Source organism: Varanus komodoensis, unplaced genomic scaffold, assembly GCF_004798865.1.
Source record: "Varanus komodoensis strain SLA01 unplaced genomic scaffold, ASM479886v1 scaffold25, whole genome shotgun sequence".
NCBI lineage: Eukaryota > Metazoa > Chordata > Lepidosauria > Squamata > Varanidae > Varanus > Varanus komodoensis.
Genome location: NW_025335661.1, coordinates 2,310,369 through 2,330,504, shown reverse-complemented (window position 1 = coordinate 2,330,504; position 20,136 = coordinate 2,310,369).

The following is a 20,136-nucleotide window of genomic DNA, read 5'->3' as shown; positions in this document are numbered from 1 at the left end:
GTGGCAAAAGCATACCTTAGCTGGGATGCTCAAGTACAGGGGAATTTCAGTACTAATTCCGGCCAAGGAGAAATCCAGATTCAATGCAACACCAGAAGCATGCAACGGAGCCATTGCACTAGCCACTGAATGAACTGGATTAATAAGCTGAAATGTGGAAGAAACATCACATACAATTAATTCCCAGGCAACTCAGCGACTCAGTGATGCAAATGCCGGAATTGATTAAACAGTCAAAAGTTGTAAAGATGAGTATTAAAACTGACTCAAGTGATCAGGAAGCTTCAGGCTGAAGAACAAGCACCCCCAGCTTGGAAGGAACTGCAGACAACCAGAAAAGAAGGCCAATTAAGGCATGGGTGTTATCCTAAGCAAATATAATTGGGATCTTGCAAAGAGTCATCATACACTAGCCAGGATCAGATCTGCTGCAAAAAGCCAGGTAAGTGTAAATGAAATTGCCTGCTTACTACATCTGAGGGGGCACAGAATAATGTCGAAGTACAGTTGAACCTGCTAATCAAGAGGCAGCAGGTGCTGTGGCAGATAATGATATAACCTGCCTGGTAGTCTTGGGGTGTACTATGTGAAATCCTACTAAATTTTGGGACACAAGATTCTTTGGTGCCTTGAAACATTATGGAAGAAAGCATCATAAGGGTTTACTTTGGGGGTGGTCAGGGTGGCCAGAAGCTGGAAGTAGCAGAGATAGTTAAACTGCTCTATTTAAAGCACAGAGGTGCCCAGTCTTGTGAGTGGAACTCACTCACAAACTGGCAATTGCTTCCACAAGAGGCTTTACTTTAGATGCAAAAGCTAGTGACATGGGAATTGGGGCTGCCCTTTTCCAGAAGCATTTAAACAATGGAGAGCAATCGCACATGCTAACAATGCTCTTTCAAAACCAGAATGCAAATGTTCTACAACTTCCCAAGAGCATATGGTTGCTTTGCTTTTTTGTTTTTTGTAAGCCGTCCAGAGACTTTAGTGTTGGACAGCATATAAAAACTTTAAATAAATAAATAAATAAATAAATAAATAAATAAATAAATGTGCTATAGTTACTTTTACTCATCAATTCTGGCACTGTTTACTTATGGAAGGGTTTACCTTATGGCCAGGTCATCACTCATGAAAATGGTGTGCTGCCAGCGCAAATAGTAATTAATTACCCTCTTGGAAGAACACATATTTGATGTTGCTGTTCTTAGAACGCATACTCTAGTATATTTTCCAGTATGAATTGCAAGTGTATTTAAAAAAGGAAAGATAAAGGTGGTCCCCAGAGGCAAGGCTGCAGGCACTACCAATTAAAAGGCTTGTGCAGCTAATCTGTGTTAATTTCATGCCCCTGCCCACCCCCTGGAGAGAACAAGATGGGAGAAGCAGTAGGAAAATATGGGAGCACAACAAATGAAAGATGGTGATGCCCGGAGCCCCTGTAAAATTCCATGAAAACGACAAGAAGACTGCTCAGTAAAAGCCTCTTTTGGAAATATATTGTTTTAATTTTATATTGTTATTTTTATATTGTTACTTTTGTAATTTTCTTCATATTGTGAGCCGCCCCGAGGCTTCGGCGAATGGGGCGGCATATAAATGTCTAAATAAATAAATAAATAAAAATACTCTCCCAGAGTGTTTGTACACTTGCCAATTCTGGCTGCTGCTATGACCGGTATGGCATTCTGACTCTAACGCAAGAAGAAGTGGTAAGAAGCGGATAGGCTGGGTTGCCATTTTCTAGTGATACACTTTATGATACAAATTTAGAAATGTCGCGTTTCTTGCTACTGAAGTCAAATTCAACAAGACTCATGCAGCATCACGCCCAACCAGGAGGAAAATTTGTTGGGGGAGCAGAAGGGGGAAGCCGACAAAGCAGGCCCCAGCCAGAGTCCCCTGCCGCAGCTAACCGCCTGCCAGTGGAAGGGCAGCCTGGACCCTCCAGGTCCATCCCTGGACGTCCCCCAGAGCAGGAGGCAGAGCTGTCAGCAGTTCATCCTGCTGAAAGGCAGAGGATGAAGTGCAAGTGCCAGAAGCCCACACGGAAGGCACCACAGGAATCCTCCCTTAAAAGCAACACACTGACCAAAAGAACCAGCTGTGCTGCCTTGCAGCCAGCTATCAGTTAGTCCAGCTGGCACATGCGGTGGTCTGCTGAAGACAGCAGCATCTCCGCTTGGTGCTTTGCCTTGCTCTTCTGGAATGGACAAACTCCTGCCATTTGGCTACATACCTGTCTTACCTGCATGCTAGGCAGGAGCCATGTGGACTGGCCTCTGGACTGGACTGATTTCTCCCTTGGAGTACCTCCAGAAGATACTTTAGCCTGCTCCAGGCTCTGGTGAATGTGTCAGCAGCTCCCGTTTTCTGTACAGCTGCCCCGTTGGCACAATGGAAGGCTGTCAGCTCCAGCATTTGCTTCACTGCCTGGCTCTTGCTCTGGCCTACCATGCTGACTCTCCCCTTCTTCTTCCTCAGATGAATCCTCTTCCACCAAGGGCATGGCATGCAGATTCTCGGGCTTTCTCTGAGGGAGCCTCCACATTACGGAATGATCTCACTGAGGCTCACCTGGTGCCAGCTTTGCCATCCTTCCAGTGCCGAGACATTTAACAGCTCTTAAATAGCACTTGTATCTTTGGCTGTTTTAGGAGGCCAAGCTGCTTGAACCTGCCTTAGCTGTTAAAACTTGTTAATTTGGTTTTACACTGTTAGTTACATTTTACTGTTATTGCTATTTTATATTGTGTTTTATTAATTACTATACACCACTCAGATGGCTTCAGATAATGGGTACTATAGAAAAAATGAGAGAGAAGCAGAGAAGGATTCTACTCCATAAGTAGAGTCTTGTAATTAACTTGTAGTAAGAGAGATTAGCGATCAGAAGACGTGAGTGGCCAATACATAGCCTTCTAGGTGCATCCAGTCAAATTGCTTCAGCTCTTTCTTTCACTGCCCTTCCAAAGTCAGCCTGGAAGCAAATCACTGGGAAAAGCCAGGTTGACTCCACTCAGCAAGCTGTAGGGACCCATCCTGTGGTCCCTATTTTAAAGCATTAGACACAGACTAATATTCATTTATTGCACATGAAAAGCCAACCAGAGTAGAAACACGGCTGTGGAGATGAGGCTTCAGAAGAGTGTTCAAATGAATTTGCTCCTCCATCTGCAAGCCTCATGGGGCGAAGGAGAAAGTAGCGAGAGCTTGCCATGAATTGTTTCACGTTCCTGCCTAACAAGAGGTGGGCTGTGGAAGCAAGTGTTCCTCCAAGCAGATCGAATCCTTCTTCCTATTCCTCTCCTTAATTGCCAGATTCCAGTGGTAATTTGAAGGAAAGATACTTTTCACAAACGATAACTGAGTCCCATATTGGAAGTCAAAGAAGGGTGCAGAACAAAGCATGCTTACATGGAAGTTAACTTTCCAAACTGCCAGAATTTACTTCAGAGAAAATGTATAGCATACATTATGAAATATGATTATTATTTTATGTTAACATGAAATATACTCTCTTCAGAAATCGAACATGTGGAGCAGCGTTTCCCTGCAGTATTTTGCTGAAGCTGTTTGAAAGAATTACTAGCAGGCTTTGGTCTCTCAGGGCCAGAAGCAAAGGCAAAGTACAGAGCAAGCAAAGCTTCCAGCCAAGCAGAGCTCCGTCAGGAGCAAGGTGAGCCCAAAGAACAGGGCAGGGATAAGTACGGGGCAGGGCAAAACTGGGGAACCCAGTGAAGCCAACACAGAACCCTGTATTGCTAAAATCAAACCGAGCACTGTAGGAAAGCCTTTTCTAGAGTCTTCCAGTGCTCCCAGCTGTGCCACATGATTGCACAGGCCCCAATTCTTGCAAGTGCCTACAGGTCTGATCCACTTGCAGGACACTTTTAGAACCAAGGATCAAAGCTGGCTATGATGCAGAGCCTGGAAAATTATCTCACCTTCAGTAGTAACTCTGTGTGAATGACAGCATTGATGAAGCAGGTGACCCATCAGCACTGACAGAGCTGTATATGCACAAGTTACTCATCTGCACCATTGCTCCTTTCTCTGCTTACTTTAAAGAAAATTAGGAAAGGATATTCAAAATAGAATAAAAGAAGGGCACACTAATTTCCTGCTTTGGCTAATGAACACTTATTTTTATAAATGATGGTTCTGAAAGGATTGGGTAAAATCTGAGGTTGCACAAGAGGGCCTCCGCTTGTGCAATGGGACTTCCTCTTTTTCTCCTCCTCCCTGCAGACTCATATGCATCTCCCAAATTTGCTCTGCAGGGGCTACCAAACCTCCAGAAAGCAGCAATGAATTGGAACAACTCCTGGTGAAGGAAGGCAGTGTAAAAGCGGGATTGCAACTGAACATTAAGAAAACAAAAATCATGACTGCAGAAGAATTGTGCAACTTTACAGTCCACCATAAAGCAATTGAAATTGTGAAAGATTGTGTATACCCTGGCACTGCCATCAATTCAAATGGACAGTGCAGAGAAAAATTTCAAAGATGGCAGAGACTTGGAAGGAGAGCAGTGAAGGAAATAGAAAATATGAAGTGTAACAATGTTTTATTGGAGACCAAGGCTGAGATCATCCACATTATTATATCCCAATCACTATGCATGGTTGTAAAAGACGGACAGTGAAGAAAACTGACAGGAAGAAAAGTGATGTGTTCAAAACATGCTATTGGAGGAGAGCTTTGTGGACTGACATTAAAATGAGCAAGTGGGCTCAAGATCAAATCAAGCCACAACTTTCCCTGCAAGCAGATAGGATGGAACCAAAGTACTTGTTCTTTGGACACCTCATGCAAAGGCAAGACTCACTGGAGAAAACGATAATGCTGGGGCAATCAGAAGCAGCAGTGGCAGAAGATGACTTACTATGCGCTGGTTGAACTTCACACAGGAAGGCACAGTGCTGAGTTTACAAGAGCTTAGCAGGGCTATCAGGGACAGGACATTTTGAAGAGCATTCACTTATGAGGTTGCTATAAGGTTGCTGAGAGCCAGTGTGGTGTAGTGGTTAAGCGCTGGGACTGGGACTCAGGCGATCTGGGTTCGAGTCCCCGCTCAGCCATGGAGCCAACTGGGTGACTCTGGGCCAGTCACCGACTCTCAGCCCAACCTACCTCACAGGGTTGCTGTTGTGGGGATAAGATGGAGGAGGAGATGTAAGCTGCCCTGAGCCCTTTGTAGGAAAAGGCAGGATATAAATTGAAAAATAAATATAATAAATAAGTCAGAGGCAACTTGACAGCAAAACAAAACTGTGTTAGAAATTTAGTTGAAAGATGGTACACAAATATGCTCAATCAATCTTTTAAAATGTACTCTTTGGCCATTGTATAAGCATTTCATATCATAAGTAGCTGGTTATCCCTTTACAGTATTAGGAACATTTGCTGCAAAATAAATGAGTCCTTTAAAATTAATAAAAATAATATAATATTTATATTATTAATAAAATAATAAAAACAATAAAACACTTTCTCCAGAAGTAAAAGTATAACATAATTCTTACTTCAGTTCAAACCTGTGCACAGCAAAGAAAACACACTTTTAGTGAGCTTGTTTTTGCTGGAGAAGTATCAGCCTCTGCACATGTGACCCAAACAGACTGACACATTCAGGAGCTATGTGGTCACCTGTGGACGGTTCATAAACTATGCAGTGCTTGCAAGTCAAAAAGCCCCGGCTGAAAGCTAATGAGCATTCCCAGTGTGGTGGTGCTGATGCAGACATGTTTGCAAGAAACCTGAAGGCATCTCAACTCAGGATTCATTTGAAGGAACACACATTCAAAAGTGTGTCAGAGGGTGGGGGAGAGTGTTACTCGGATTTCCTGTAAGCTTCTCTGCTCTCATTTCTAACCTGAACTCTCAGAACCAGCAGCCTGTTGTTCCATGACCAAACACTGATCCTCTTTTTTGTAGAAATTTCTTCTGGATTCTTGTGGCTTCCAAGGAGAGAAATTATTTTCACTTAATAGTACTCCCCCCACCAATTATTCCTGGACAAAATATATACCCCAAGACTGAATGTACATAACAAGAATTTTGGGAAACCTTTACACAAGTTTAGGGATGGATAAGATTGTGTTTTAGAGAAAAAATGTATTAGATCTTTGGTATATTGTTCTGCATGCAGTTTTGATGTAGCAAATGCTTTATCTGAAGATAAATGATGGGTACCACAGGTAATGTGGGAGTGCATGCAGGCACCTGAGGAAGCTGTTTCTGCAAGTGCACAACAGATGGCAAAGACATTTGGATGTGGGGAAAAGGAGGGCTATTTTTTATCATAGGGTGGAAGGAAGGATAGAAGAAATCCCTGCATGTTAAAAGTGCTGATCTTCTCCCTACTTCTGTTGCTGCTTAAAGAATGAAATCCATGCCAGTTAATGCACATTTATCATTATATGTAATTTGGTTTCACACAGAAATGAAAAAAAAAAATGCTTCTAAAATGCTTTCTCTGATTCAGAAAGCACTCCCCAATTTTGTCTGCATTTATTGTGCATTTTCATTCCTTACTCATGATTGTGTAGAGGTCCTTTAGAAGATGTTGTCATCCTCCAATTTTGCTTTGCTTCTGCTTTTAAAAAACACTCTCCTGGCTGGCTGGTTGGTATTTTATAGGGGAGATGGGACACTATTTTTAAAAAGGGAAAGAATTTTTTTCCTTCTTGTATATCTGAGCAGTTCCACAATAGAACAGTGCTACACAGAGGCTGTGTACCAGAAAAGCAGGACAGGAAAATCTCTTTGAATAGAACTCAGTTCTTAATAATGAGACTGTACCAAAAGCAGGCACTGTGTTTAACAGCCTTGCGTAGAAAACCTTTCTGTCCCTTATCTTTCCATTCATATTGATATTAAGTGCATTGGAAAACTATATGTATGGTGCAAAAGCATGAGGGCAGCCCATCATACACCAATGGTTTTACTGAGCAGTTATCTGAAGGCTTACAAAAATTCTAAGAAATGTCATCAAAGGATTTTTGCCCTGCAAGTTTCATTTTACAGAGAAAAGAAAGTGCATCTTAAGTGACATGTCCTAAAAATTGAGATTCTCAGTTTAGACCAAGCATGTTTCTTCTTTACACAGTGTTACAGTCTTTAGTCCATGGAGGGAACCTGGATTTGTGTGCATGCATGTGCTTTTGTATTTGCATATGCCCAATATGTATGGGAGCTATGTTAGTACCTATGCAATGACTACCCTTTAAAAAGAAACGCAATGTCTCACTATAGCAAGGGAGACTGACCAAGGAATGTGTCGACCTGCTTACTCTGCTGCCCGGGCACTAAGTTCAAGCCCCTTCACTCTCTTCTTAAAGTTCTTGATCTTTAAATGGCCTCGGACTGCTCAGCCCTTCAAAAAGAGGACTATCCTCTGTAAAGTAGAGGACAGGACCACCTCCTTCTATACCTGCCCTCACTGGGGAGGCTTTTCTAAGCAAGGAGCCTATCTTCCACCAGAAATTCTAAATTCCCAGAGCAATCTGCCATGTGAAGAGAAAGACATGGAAGCCACCCAGGTTTGCTTGTTGGAACATGTGAACCCAGCCCTTGCGTTACTTGAGTTTGTGGTTCTGTTACATACATCCTGGTTGGGGTGGCAGTGGGAAGCGGGGGCTAGTTCTCTGTAGGTTCTATGAGCTGGGCAGGGCAAGAGCAACACGAGGGTTAGGAACAGAACCTTTTAATGTCATAGTTCTCCCTCAGCCCTTCCATATATTGTATTGCCTGCATTTTGAGAGCCAGAAGGTGCTGATAACAGCTGTCCATTGAGGTGTACCTACCTGCAGATAATAAAAATGGAGTGGGCATTTTAGAATTAACATTTTAGGTTTATTCTAAGATACAGGGCGAAACGGCATATGACTATAACCACTGCTTGCATATATGCAAGCAGTGGTTAATTGCCTTCCACTGGTTTCTCATTCCTTAAAGAACCAGTAGGTGGCAGCAGAAGACAACAAAAAAACCCCTCTCTCGGTAGCTGTCCCTGCCAGTTTCCACCCCAATGGTCTGATTCAGTAAAAGGTGTCACCCCATGAGCACGTTTTCTCCTCACCGGTACCCCCATCGGCTTGCCTAGGGCCACTGTGCACCCTTCCTCGTCCCCCTCCAAGGACTTAGTGGATTCTCTGACGTCTCCTCTTTTTCGTGTAAGGCTGCATGCCACCTGAGACTAAGGGTGCAGAGGAAAGTCCAACGCTCTCCAGTCAGGACTTTTTTCCATCATGACATGTGTAAGATTGTCCCCTAATCCAAGGTGGTTTATAAAGTTGTACAAAAGCCATTTGCGATAGACTGTGTCCCACTGTAGGATTTCCTCCTTGGAAAGCATAAAATAAACCACAGAGGGATTCATTTCTACTCATCCTAATGTCCAAGGAACGTGAAGGTTTAGGGGACATGGAAAAATAAAAGTATAGGCAAAAATACCCATTCACCTTCTGGCAAGTCACATTATGCCCAATGAAGCTTCCTTTCAAGTGACCATATTATTTCTTTTTATTTTTTTAAGTAAGCACATTATCCAAAGTTGGGTTCCAGAGGGCAATAGACAGCAAGTACAGATTTATACTGATTTGAAAAGCACTGTAGTGCCTTCTCACTATATTGGAACCTTTCTGCTATTGTCTTTGACTTTCAAAGTATAGGATGAATAAAGCGAAGGGTGCATCTGTTTGAGAACATCTAAGAACTCTGTGCTATGCATGTGTACACAGCAAAAAGTTCTCCATCTCCCAGTATTGTCTAGCCAGTCATGCTGGCTGTGGATTGCAGAGAGTTGTAGGGCTTTTTTTCTGCCTGAGAATTCATGGGAATGCATCAAGCAAAAGTTATAGCGGTAATTTACACTAGGCATTCTTGCCAGCACGGTAATGCCTCACTGGCATGTCATAAGATGCTCACCTCAAACCGTCCTTCAATCTGTCACCGTGCCATGAATTTCCGCAGAGCAATTACAGCACATCTTTTTAATACGTTGCCTGTTTTCTGTGGGGCATGTTTCACTGTGTGCTAAACTTGTGGGCTGAGAAGTGGTGGCTTCAATGGGTCGGTGAGCTGGAGGGGCATGGTAGTGCAAGAGGAAAGATTTTGTTGGGATCTGACAAAACAGCAGCTGCTCTGAGGGGCAGAAGAACGAGATCAGCCCACAGTTGCTTTCCTGCCTCCCTTGACCTCCAGCTCCCCACAATTGCCAGTAAGCAGGAGAGTAAGTACAATGCTGCTTCCCCCTCATGTCCCAGAACATCTGCATGTCTATTTAGAAGTAAATCACATTATCTTCAAGGACATTTCCTCAGAAGAAAATTACACTGAATTTAATGGCACTTAATCTTGGGAAGATCAGCACAGGAGATTGCTGGGAGAGACAGCGAGAGTCAAGAAGCTGTACATGCTTTTGGAAATTGCTTTAGGATGAAGGGGAGTGGGGTAGGGTTAGGACTCAGTGACCTTACTGGCCCATTATGATGCTCTGATTTCATGGCCTGTGCATATATTTTTGTAGTCGAACTGTCCCTACAGGCTAGGACCTAGGCTAACTGATTTTTGGGTGTTTTGAAGCAATGCAACCATTTTAATTAATTATGATCCGGCCATAAGGTAAACCTTTCCATACATAAGTAGTGGCTTTTCATACATGAATTGTGCCTAAACTGATGGGTAAAAGTATCTATAGCAAATAACTCCTTGGATGTTGTAGAACATTTGCATTCCTATTTGGAAAGAGCTTTGTTATTATTTGCAATTACTCTCCACCATTTAAATACTTCTGGGAAAGGACAGCCTCAATTCCCATGGCACTAGCTTCTGTGTCTAAAATAAACCCTTGTTTTATGGAAGGAGTAGCTACATTTCTACAGTTCTGTCAGTCTGTCAGTCTTTCCTCTTCCCAGATCTCCACCCATCAGAACAGGGCAAAGGAGGCTGTCTCAGTTAGGAGTTGCCACCTCAAGGTACTTTGAAGGAAAGGTTCTGGCAGCTGCCTCACCCTTTGCCTTTCCAGTGGGAAAGATGAGAGATGAAGGATGCCTGCTTTCTCAAGAGCCGCCACCTCAAAGCATCTGAATTGCCTGACATGGTGATTCCTTAAGAAGCACCTCCCTCTTTGCTGCAGTCACCATGATACTAATTGCGCCACATGTAGCTCAGGGCTAGCTTTCTTTACTTGTGCATGCAAGGTCCCAGTTCAGAATGGGACCTCCATATTCAGGAGAGGAGAATTAAACCACCCTCCAATTGCTATTCATGGAGACGTGTGTGTGTGTTTGTGGGGCGGGGGGGGGGGGAATCTTGACAAACATTTGTGTGTGGGTGTTCAACATTTTCAGCCTCAACAGTTAGATCGGCTGTCTGCTGGGCTGGCAGGAACTGCATGTGTGCTCGCTCATATGCCCATGCAGCACTCTCCCATGCACACGTCCACATCCACACCACAGCACACTGTGCCAGACCACATCCCCCGTGCATTCACTGCGCACAACCCCCTCCAGCAGCAGATCTCTGTCTTGCAGAAACGGCTCCTCTTCCGATCAGCAAAGGGCCTGTGCTTCCTGCCACTGAAGCTTCATTCCTGAAGTGCCTCCAGGGCATCCTAGGGAGTAGGCAGGAACCGTCAAGCCTGTATGAGTTATCTGGAATATAAAATATGTAAGGAAAAGAAATATTAATAACCTAGGTAACATTTGTTTAAGAACTCTTGCTGAGGGGTTTTTTTTGGCAACATTTATGGGTATTCTTATTTTTTCCTTTTTTTCCTTCTCTTTTCAAATTTTGCTATTATTAAAATAAAATTAGATATGTCTAGGCACATATCTTCTGTGGCAAGAGCCAGGGCTTCTTCCCATCCTTGTGCCCATTTCTTTGGCTGCAGCAGATGCCCGGAGCTTCCAGATCAGGGCTTGGGGACTGCCTGTAGGGTGAATCCCCAGCTTAATCCCCTTCTGCAGGAGTGCAATGGTCCCAGTCTGAATCAGGGCCATGCACGTATGAGAGGCAATCAAAAAGGAGCCCTGAGCTACACACTGGAGTTAGCTTTTGGTCAAGCAGCAGTGAAGCAGGAGTCGCTTTGGATTATCTCTGAGGGTATTGAGAAGGAGGCTCCCTTTGAGAGTGCAGACAGAGCTAGTGACTGGGGAGGAGCGCTGGCTCTCTGGATGGCCATGCCTTGGTCTCTTCTCCAGGCAGAGATAAAAGACTCCCATTCTCTGCATATAGAGAAGAATCTGGGAAGAGAAGCATATTTTTGCACATGTGTTTTGAGATGAGAAATTTGGAGAAGTGTGAAATCAGAACAGTGGTGTGTTCCAATGTGTACATGAGTCCAAGAATTAGGTCAGTTCATTTACAAATGATGACCAAAGAACATTTTCCAGCAGACTTAGGTACAACTAAGTAAAACTTCAACAACATTAAATATTTAAGAAACTGTTTTAATAAACCTATTTCAAGGCATCTCAAATCCTTGACATTCTTGAGTGTTTTATGTAAACATGAATAATCATAGTCCATTTTGAGGTGCCAAGAACCAATTATCTAAACAAATTAGAGAAAATGCCATCTTATTCTTAAAGAAATAAAAATGCTACGTGACTGTACTATTGCTTTCATTGTGTGGCACTCCGAGCTATCTGCTAGGAATGTATTGACACAATTGTACTGAGACTGACATTTTAACTGGCGATAAATTCCTGAATTGTTTTATTGATTGCTGCAATTTTCTCAGCAAGTATAAAATACAAACTATGTCTTTTTTGCTTTGCTTTGTTCTAATATGGCAAGGTTAATTACTGCTCATCTTTGACAATTATCACAATACTGGAACAAAAGAGCTGCTGATGGAAATCTTTAGAAGCCCTTCAGTGATGTGTGTCTTACCAAACAACTTTTAAGGTAGTTAGTCTCTTACAGCATTAGACTTGGATTTAAAGCAATGTCCAGTTTGGCCATACATATATGTGATAATCCAAAGCACTAGATCCAAAGGTCATTGAACTACGAACCCGAAAAAGCTAGAATGTCAATTGATTTGTGCTTCTGTAATGAAGCTGAACCCACCATGGCCAAACTTGGCTCCAAACCATGTAGAACAGCGGTAGGCAACCTGGTGACCTCTGTTTATTTTGAACTTCAACTCCCATAATTCCAAACTATGGTCATGCCAGTGGAGTGCTTATGGGAGTGGTAGTCCAAAACATCTGGAGGGCACCAGGTTGTCCACTGCAATTGAGATTAGGGAGTGCAACAAACAGAGTTCATAAATCAACTCATGCTGGAGTCATTTTCAAATTTTCTTAGTAAACTTCAGAGGTGACTTTGGCAAGTTAGCTGAGATATAGCTGAAAAGGAGAACTGAGATAATAACCAGCCAATCTTCTGTGCTGGCATTTCTTCCTGACACAAATTAAGGATGCTTTATATCTTCAAATATCATGTATGTCTCTTGATATCCTGCCATTTGATGGCTTAATAGGTACAGCTAAATATGTTAAATGCTTCCTTGACAATTGCTTTGTTTTGAGGTACAGCTATCATTCATTTAAAGAGTACTGAGTACTTGGCTGGGGCTGCATGACGTGCTGAGCAACTGGGGAAGGTGGCTTAGCATGTTATGAGAACCCTTCTGTGCTTCTTGGGAATTAGTTTATAAGCCATGGTTTGTAGTGGAGTTTAGTAAAACCCCTGAAGCTTAGTGTGTTATCTGGATCCACATAAGATGCTAAGCCAAGTCAGGCCAAAAGTCTAGAGAGTCCCTTGGCAGGAATGGCCAAACAGGACTGCCAACAACATGCCCGCTTTCCCTCTGGCATTGGCAAGAGCTTGCAGGGAAGTTGCTGGTTTCTGCCTTGTGCTGCTCTCTGAACCCCCATCTGGCACTTAGGGAGGAATTTTGCAGTGCTGGAACCCCAGTCAACCTTGCTTTGTCTTGACGTTAGGAGCTCACATCTGCTGCCACTGTTGAAAGAAACTGAGGCCACGTGGCTCGATTCCACCTGCTGCCCTGCCATAGGCAAAGGGAAAGAATGGCCATGATGTAAAGGGACCCACACTGCCTAACTCTGAGAGCAGATGACAGCTGCTGGAGAATGACAGCAGGAGAATGGAGTAGGGAGAGGCGCCATGCCCCACTGTGCCAGATTGTCTGCCAGGTCTGGGGAACCCACTGGGAATTCTTGCTGCAGTTCATGGCTAAAATTCCCAGTGGGTTAAAGGGGTTGCCTGAACTGAGCCTTTGCATAGGTCTGCCTTCTGCATCCTGGTGTGCTCAAGCATTTTGGATTATAAACTCCCATGAGTCCCTACCATTAGCCATGCTGGTTGGAGCTGATGGGAGTTCAGATCAGAAACGTCTGGGGGGTACCAAGCTGGAGAATGCTGGCATGTCCTGTAGCTGATTATCCAGATATGCATACCTGCACACACAACTAAAAACCAATAGTCTAGAGTCAAACACGTGAGTGTCCTGTGATATGAACTCCTGATGATGATTTATTTTATAGAAGACAGACAGTAAGCACTTGATTTAGATCAGAATCATGATGTTGGGGTGGGAGGTAGAAAGATGGGCAGGTCAAACTCCTCCTGTCCTTTGCTGATTCCCCAATGTAAGCATGGAAAAAATCCCCTCTGTTGATAATAGAGTGAACTGGAATAGGTCCATAGCAAAAGTAGCAAGCAGTTTTTGTTATTCCTGCTATGTGCTTTGCTTGCCATTCCCTGCAAAACATTGTGGGATTGGTTACCCAGCTCTGGACTGCACCAGGTTTGGACAACACTGTGAGTTGAGCAATTCCTAGAACAACCCATAAAGTCTCAAGGGGACTTACTGGGGAAAAGAGCAAGCCTGTGGGGAAGGGTTCTGTGTTCACGCAACATGTCAACATGGTAGTTAACCATGATAGATAGATTGTCATGTCATACAAACCAGATAAATAACTCAAACTAGTTGCCATTAGTATCCTATGTGAGATAGCACTGGAAAACCACAATGGGTTTTCTGCTTAAATTTTATAGATGTACAGATCCCAAAATAATTATGTTAATGATATCCCTGATTTAAAAAGGTTACTTGCATTAATAACATGAAATGACATGATTACTGGAGACTAACAGGAAGATGAGTCACTGCAAGTAATCATACAAATTATCGCTTGAGCCGGTATGAATATTCCAAGAGCTGGGACCATGTGCTACGCACAAGGTGATACATTACTTTCCCAATGCAGTTTTTTATATCACCAGGCAATTATTTAGTCTGACTAAAGAAAGTTTGGTTTCTGACTTGCACTGAGATTATATGAGGAAAGATTCAGCCTCCCGACTGCCCTGCCCGCATATTTAGGTCACATTAACTGCCACAGTTGTAAGGTATATATATTAAAAAGGTAATGGATGATTGTAGGATCATGCATGCACACACACACACACACACACACACAAAATTGTCTGATCTGCTGAAAAAATCAGTCTCCAAGTTGGTGCCATCCAGATGTGTAGCAGAATCCATCAGCAACTACAACGCAGCTGACGGATTCTGAGTGTCGCAGTGCAACCGGTTGGAAAAGGTGGTGCTATTATGTATTTCCCACAGTTACATCCTTCAATTTATTGTGTAAGTGCAGGGATCCCCTTTCCAAGTACAGTTGTAACCAGTGCTCCTTTAACCACTTCCATTTATGTTGCTTGCTCCCATCTTGAACAAAAACAGAAAATTCAGTAACATGATCTGAACTGTGCAGTTGAATTTTATTAATATTTTTGTGCCCCTCAAAAAGTACTGCAATGTTCTGGGTCTTTGAGAGAGGGACCAACGCTCCCTGTTTGCCATGCAGCACTACATCCATGCTGGGTCTGAATTTTGCCATCTCCAGGGATTAATTTAGAAAGCCTTTACTTCTAGAAAGCTTAGGTATACAGAATTCTCCAGTTTGTTGATGCCCCATTTTTGCTTTGAAGGTAGTGGACAGGGGGATGCTGATGCTGGTATTGGAGGAAAAGATAGGAATACTGGGAAAAAAGTGACAAGATAAAATGGAATCTCTAGGGATGCACTCATGTCAGTTTTATAAAGTCACTTTACTCGGTAGGTTAAAAGCTTTGACCTTAAATTGCTTTGATGGAACATTCACACTACTAAGGGATCTCTCAGACTTAGGGGATTGCCAGCTAAGCCCTTTCACATTGCATCCTCCCTGCTAGCTAAACAAACTGGTCCTTGGAATATATGCAGTTATAGCACTCAAGCTAAAACTGTAATGCTGTACATGAAAAGACTTTTTAAAAATCAGTAAGTGTGAACAAGGCTTTATTGATGTCAAAGTTAGGATGGCTGCCACTTTAAAAGAACTGAATAGCATCTGACAGTGCCTGCATGCTCATGGAGCAGCACCAATGCAACCAGAATTAGTGGCTCTGGAAATGAGAGGCAACGCTTGTTCATGGGATGGGGCAGGCCAAGAGAGCTTCCAATTCAAAACAAGCCTTGTTCCTACATTCCATTCTGCTAGTTCAATACTACACAATGTATTGAATTTACTCTTTATGAATGACGATACAAAACTGATGAAAACTGAGTAGAAGTTGAAATAGGAAACTGGGTTTAGGAAAGGAATTTTCCACTGTAGACTTACTTAAACTGTGCCACTATTTATTCATTCATTTATTTGATTTAGCCAAAATGGCTAACAAAATATCTCCAGAAATAAAATGGAGTTTGCTTCTGCTGCTCTGAGCCCAAATACACTTACTTGGGAAAAGGCAACATAGACAGACCAGATAGAGGAAAATATCTGTTTGAAGTACAGATATTAAAAGTACAAGCCCATATCTAGGTTACTGCAAATTATTCTGGCACCAAACATGGACCAAGAGACCTACACAAATGCTTAACGCAGGCAGCCAAAAAGTCAATTAACACCAACATTTTGCAGATAAGGAACACAGAATGCGGAGTCATCTGGCAATGATATTGCCAACTTTTTTGTCTCAGTAGGAAAGAGGTGGTATGTAGCTTCTCTCAACCAGCTGCTGCCTTCAATGGAAAGGAAGATCCAAAATGGTATCACCATAACACCTTCAGGAATAGTGGGAGGAAAAAACCAAGATACTCTAGCAGGGACTGGATGATTGTGTGTCCCTAAATATGTGCAGAATGGTTTCCTTCAGCATTTGGTCAATGCAAATGGAGGAAAAAGCAAAAGAGAAAGACTGAATGTTAACACATGTTAATGCAGTCTTGCACATATTTATCCAGGAGAGAGTCTGGATTTTGTTTATGTGCACATATGTGATACTTTGCTATTGCAATCTAGACAGCATACTAAAAAGCAGAGACATCACCTGCCAACAAAAGTGCATATAGTCAAGGCTATGGTTTTCCATTGGCAATGTATGGCTGTGAAAGCTGGACCATAAGGAAGACTGAGTGCAAAAGGATTGAGGCCTTTGAATTGTGGTGCTGGAGGAGACTCCTGCGAGTCCCTTGGACCGCAAGGCGATCAAACCGGTCAGTCCTAGAGGAGATCAACCCTGACTGCTCTTTAGAAGGCCAGATACTGAAGATGAAACTCAAATACATTGACTACCTAATAAGAAGAAAGGACTCCCTGAAGAGGAGTCTAATGCTGGGAACAATGGATGGCAAAAGAAGAAGGGGAAGGCAGAGGATGAGGTGGCTGGATTTGTCCAAAGAATATTGTCCAAATTCTTATATGATAAGAAGTTGTTGTCTTTCCAGGATATTAAGGTATTATATTAAGAAGACATAAGCAGCACATATTAGTTCTGTGTTAATTGAATGGTATAGAAATGCTGGCAGGAGGGAAGGAAGGAAGTCCATGAAAATCCTTCCTAGATACATTGACTTTTCAAAATTAAACATCCAGAGTTTTCTTAAATTTTAATTTCAGTATTGGTTTCAACTGGTTATTAATTTTAATTAAGGTGTGCAGGAAACATGGTTTTAATGTTTTCATTTGCTTTTCCTTCCTTGACCAATTTCTTAGCTCCCCAAGTCTCCTCACACTCTGATTAAATGCAATCGCCAAGTCTAATATCCATGGAGACAATCTAAGGCAGATGTGAATAATTCCTTCTGATCTTTGATTTATTGATTTTTTAAGAAATGGATTTGAACCTTAAAATATCAGAAGCATCAGTCAAGAAATAGCTTGGAATGCCCATACACAAAGCCAGCAGGGAAGGAACTGACAGACGTGAATGGCAATTGAGAGATCACCTTGCTGCATAATTGGAAGCACCATAACGATGGAAAAAATGCTAAAATTCAAGAAATACTAGAGATTCTGTCAGTTGGGGCCCATCATTCTTTGCAGGAAGCTGCTGATTTGTGTTATTTCCTTGCCATGCAGATGTTCCCTGATATGACTGGTGATGGCTGGGTAGACACCTCCAACAAGGATGCACAGTGCTGTTCTGTGCTGGAGCCATATGACAGCAACGTTGCATAACGCACAATTGTCTTGATGGAAGATCGGAATATATTCAACTAGCCTCTTTTTCACATTAAGAAATCATTATAGGTTCTTTTCTCTCTGACTTTTCTTCTTGCTGCTCTGCTTGACTTGGGTTTCCTCCCCCTTCCCTTTGTTAAGTGCTACATTTTTTAACCCCCAGAAAGATGCACCCACCAGATAAGTTGGACAGCAACTCTCAGCCATTCCACCAGGATGTCCGTGGGGCATACCTGTTAGAAATGTTGGCATTTGCCCCCCTGGGAGAGCACATCCCAGGAAGCCTAGTTTTATACGGTCTTCCATTTCTTCCATTTGTGCAAATTTTCCTTTTCCCCTTTCCTTTCTGCGTGTGTGTATATGTTCGATGTGTTTTTTACATTGTGTGCTTGTGGGCAGGGACTTGCATTTGCAATTCTTGTGTGACACCAAGCCTGTATTGCTGATGGTTACTATGGAAAGTAAAGATGATTGCTATGCTGATAATCAATCCATTTTATTACAGCCATAGACCAGCAGAAGGCCAGCATAACCTTAAAATTAAAAATATTAAAAATTAAAACAAAACCTCTAAAACAAGGCAAAGCAAGTTAAAATGAGCCAAAACAAGTTACTTTTCTGAAACTACAATTAAAATGAATTTAAAAGAGACAAATAACAAACACAAAAATTAAATGACTATTACAATATACATATATGTAAATCAGGGCCACATATATGAAAAAATTAATACCATAAGTATGACAGAACATAGTAATATTATAACTTTTGCTAAAAGCTGTTGTTCTTAATTTCTCATTGTCTTCCTACAGTTGATAGCAGAGGCACAGAAATAAGCTACTTTGTGAGTAATTTGGGGGGTTCCTGTGTGATAGTAAATAAGCTTCAGACCTTCCTGGTATTTTTTGAATGAGTGGGAGCAATGAAAGGCCGTTTGCTGTTTTAGACACATAGCATGTAGGTATACATTAAGGATCAATAAACTAACTGATCTGCTCAATGTAGTAAGTCTAACTATATTTGCCCTAAAACTAGTCAAGATCAACACAGCCAAGCCTCCCTGTGGAAGTCCCCCATGATAGGTTTTGCATCTTGAGAGTACACAGAAAAACCATTTAAAACCAGACTCAGTCCTACATCTCTTGTAGCAGTGCAATAGCATGCTTATTTACAAAACCTTGGAAGGTAGGATCCACAGGTTTATGTTGCCAGCCTGCTATATTTCATGACAAAAATGTTAGTGTATGTCTTTGTTGACATGGAGCTTGTCCGCACCTTTTTGGCATGTCAATGCAGGTAGATATCCCATGCCCATTAGAGAATTTAAATGATTTGGAGTCACTTTTCCATCCTGTAAAGATTTAGTCTGAATTATACTTTCCAGTTTTTGACTGTACTACTTGTCCATGTTATGCAAGGTCAAATTGCTTGGAATAATTTTGGAAGGTCTTCTACTTAATTACCTCTGGTTCTTCAAGAGATGCATTTTTTTCTACTTCAAAACTTGGTCTGCTGACATTTGAGAATATCATATCTGGTTGCTTTCTTGCCTTATTTGGGAATCAGCAGGTACATTTTGCTTCAGTGGTGAACCTAATTCATTTCCTCCAGGAATCTCATATCAAGTCATGGGCTTTTTTCTTGTACAGCTGTCAGATATTATTGGAGTGGTTACAACAGTTCTAATTTGACTGTCATTTAACTGACTAAGTTCTGCTACCGTTGTTACTTTTCTAGCATATTTTTGTTCCATAAATATTTCTAAAACATCCTTTCTTCCCCATTTTGGGCAAAGTTGCAGCATCTGATTCATGAAGATCCTTTGTTTTAAGTAAACTCTCAACTTTCTTTGTTCTCAAGTGTGATTTTAACAGGTCTATTCTTAGCAAAATTTCATCTTGTGCCTGAGAAGGCAATGCACAAAAGGAATTTATTAACATTTGCTCTTCCTTTGTAAAATACATCTTTTCCTTTAGGGGAAGATCCCTCAGTTCACCCTCTCTTATATCATCATTTTGACTGTAATGAGGTGTTTCATTTAAAGAGTCAAGATCAATTAAATTTCTTGAGCAACTGTTTTCTATTAATGTATTTTTCAGATTTGTTTTACTTTTGCTGAGCATTGCCTGGGGTGGTGTGATATTTTGAAAAAGTCTCGAGACTGCTATTTTACATTCAGCTAGAATGTTCTTAGAGAAGACGACCAAGCTAGCTAGACTTGGATCCATAAAAGTAACCACTGCATGAGCATGACTATGAATATAAAAAAAAATATTCCACTTGTTTTATGTCCTCAGACTCTGAATTGCTGTATTGATGATCTTTCATAAATGGTGTTTTCTTTCATACTGAGTTACTCCACAGGTTTGGGGTAATTACTCATTACCATTTTTTTGAGTATATAAGCCCATTTTTCATTAGTAGTAAAATTCTTAGAGGAAGATACTCTTTCAGGTAGAATAATAGTCTGTGAGTAATTTATATCCTAAAGTTCACACTGTGTCTCTATTGATGTTATTAAATTCTGATGTGTAAGGAGATCAGGTTTAATTCTCTGCACCAATGTATGATTTTCCTCCAGAAATTTCTTGTTCTTTGCTTTTAGCTTGTCACTAGGATTGAGTTTTTGCTTTGAGTT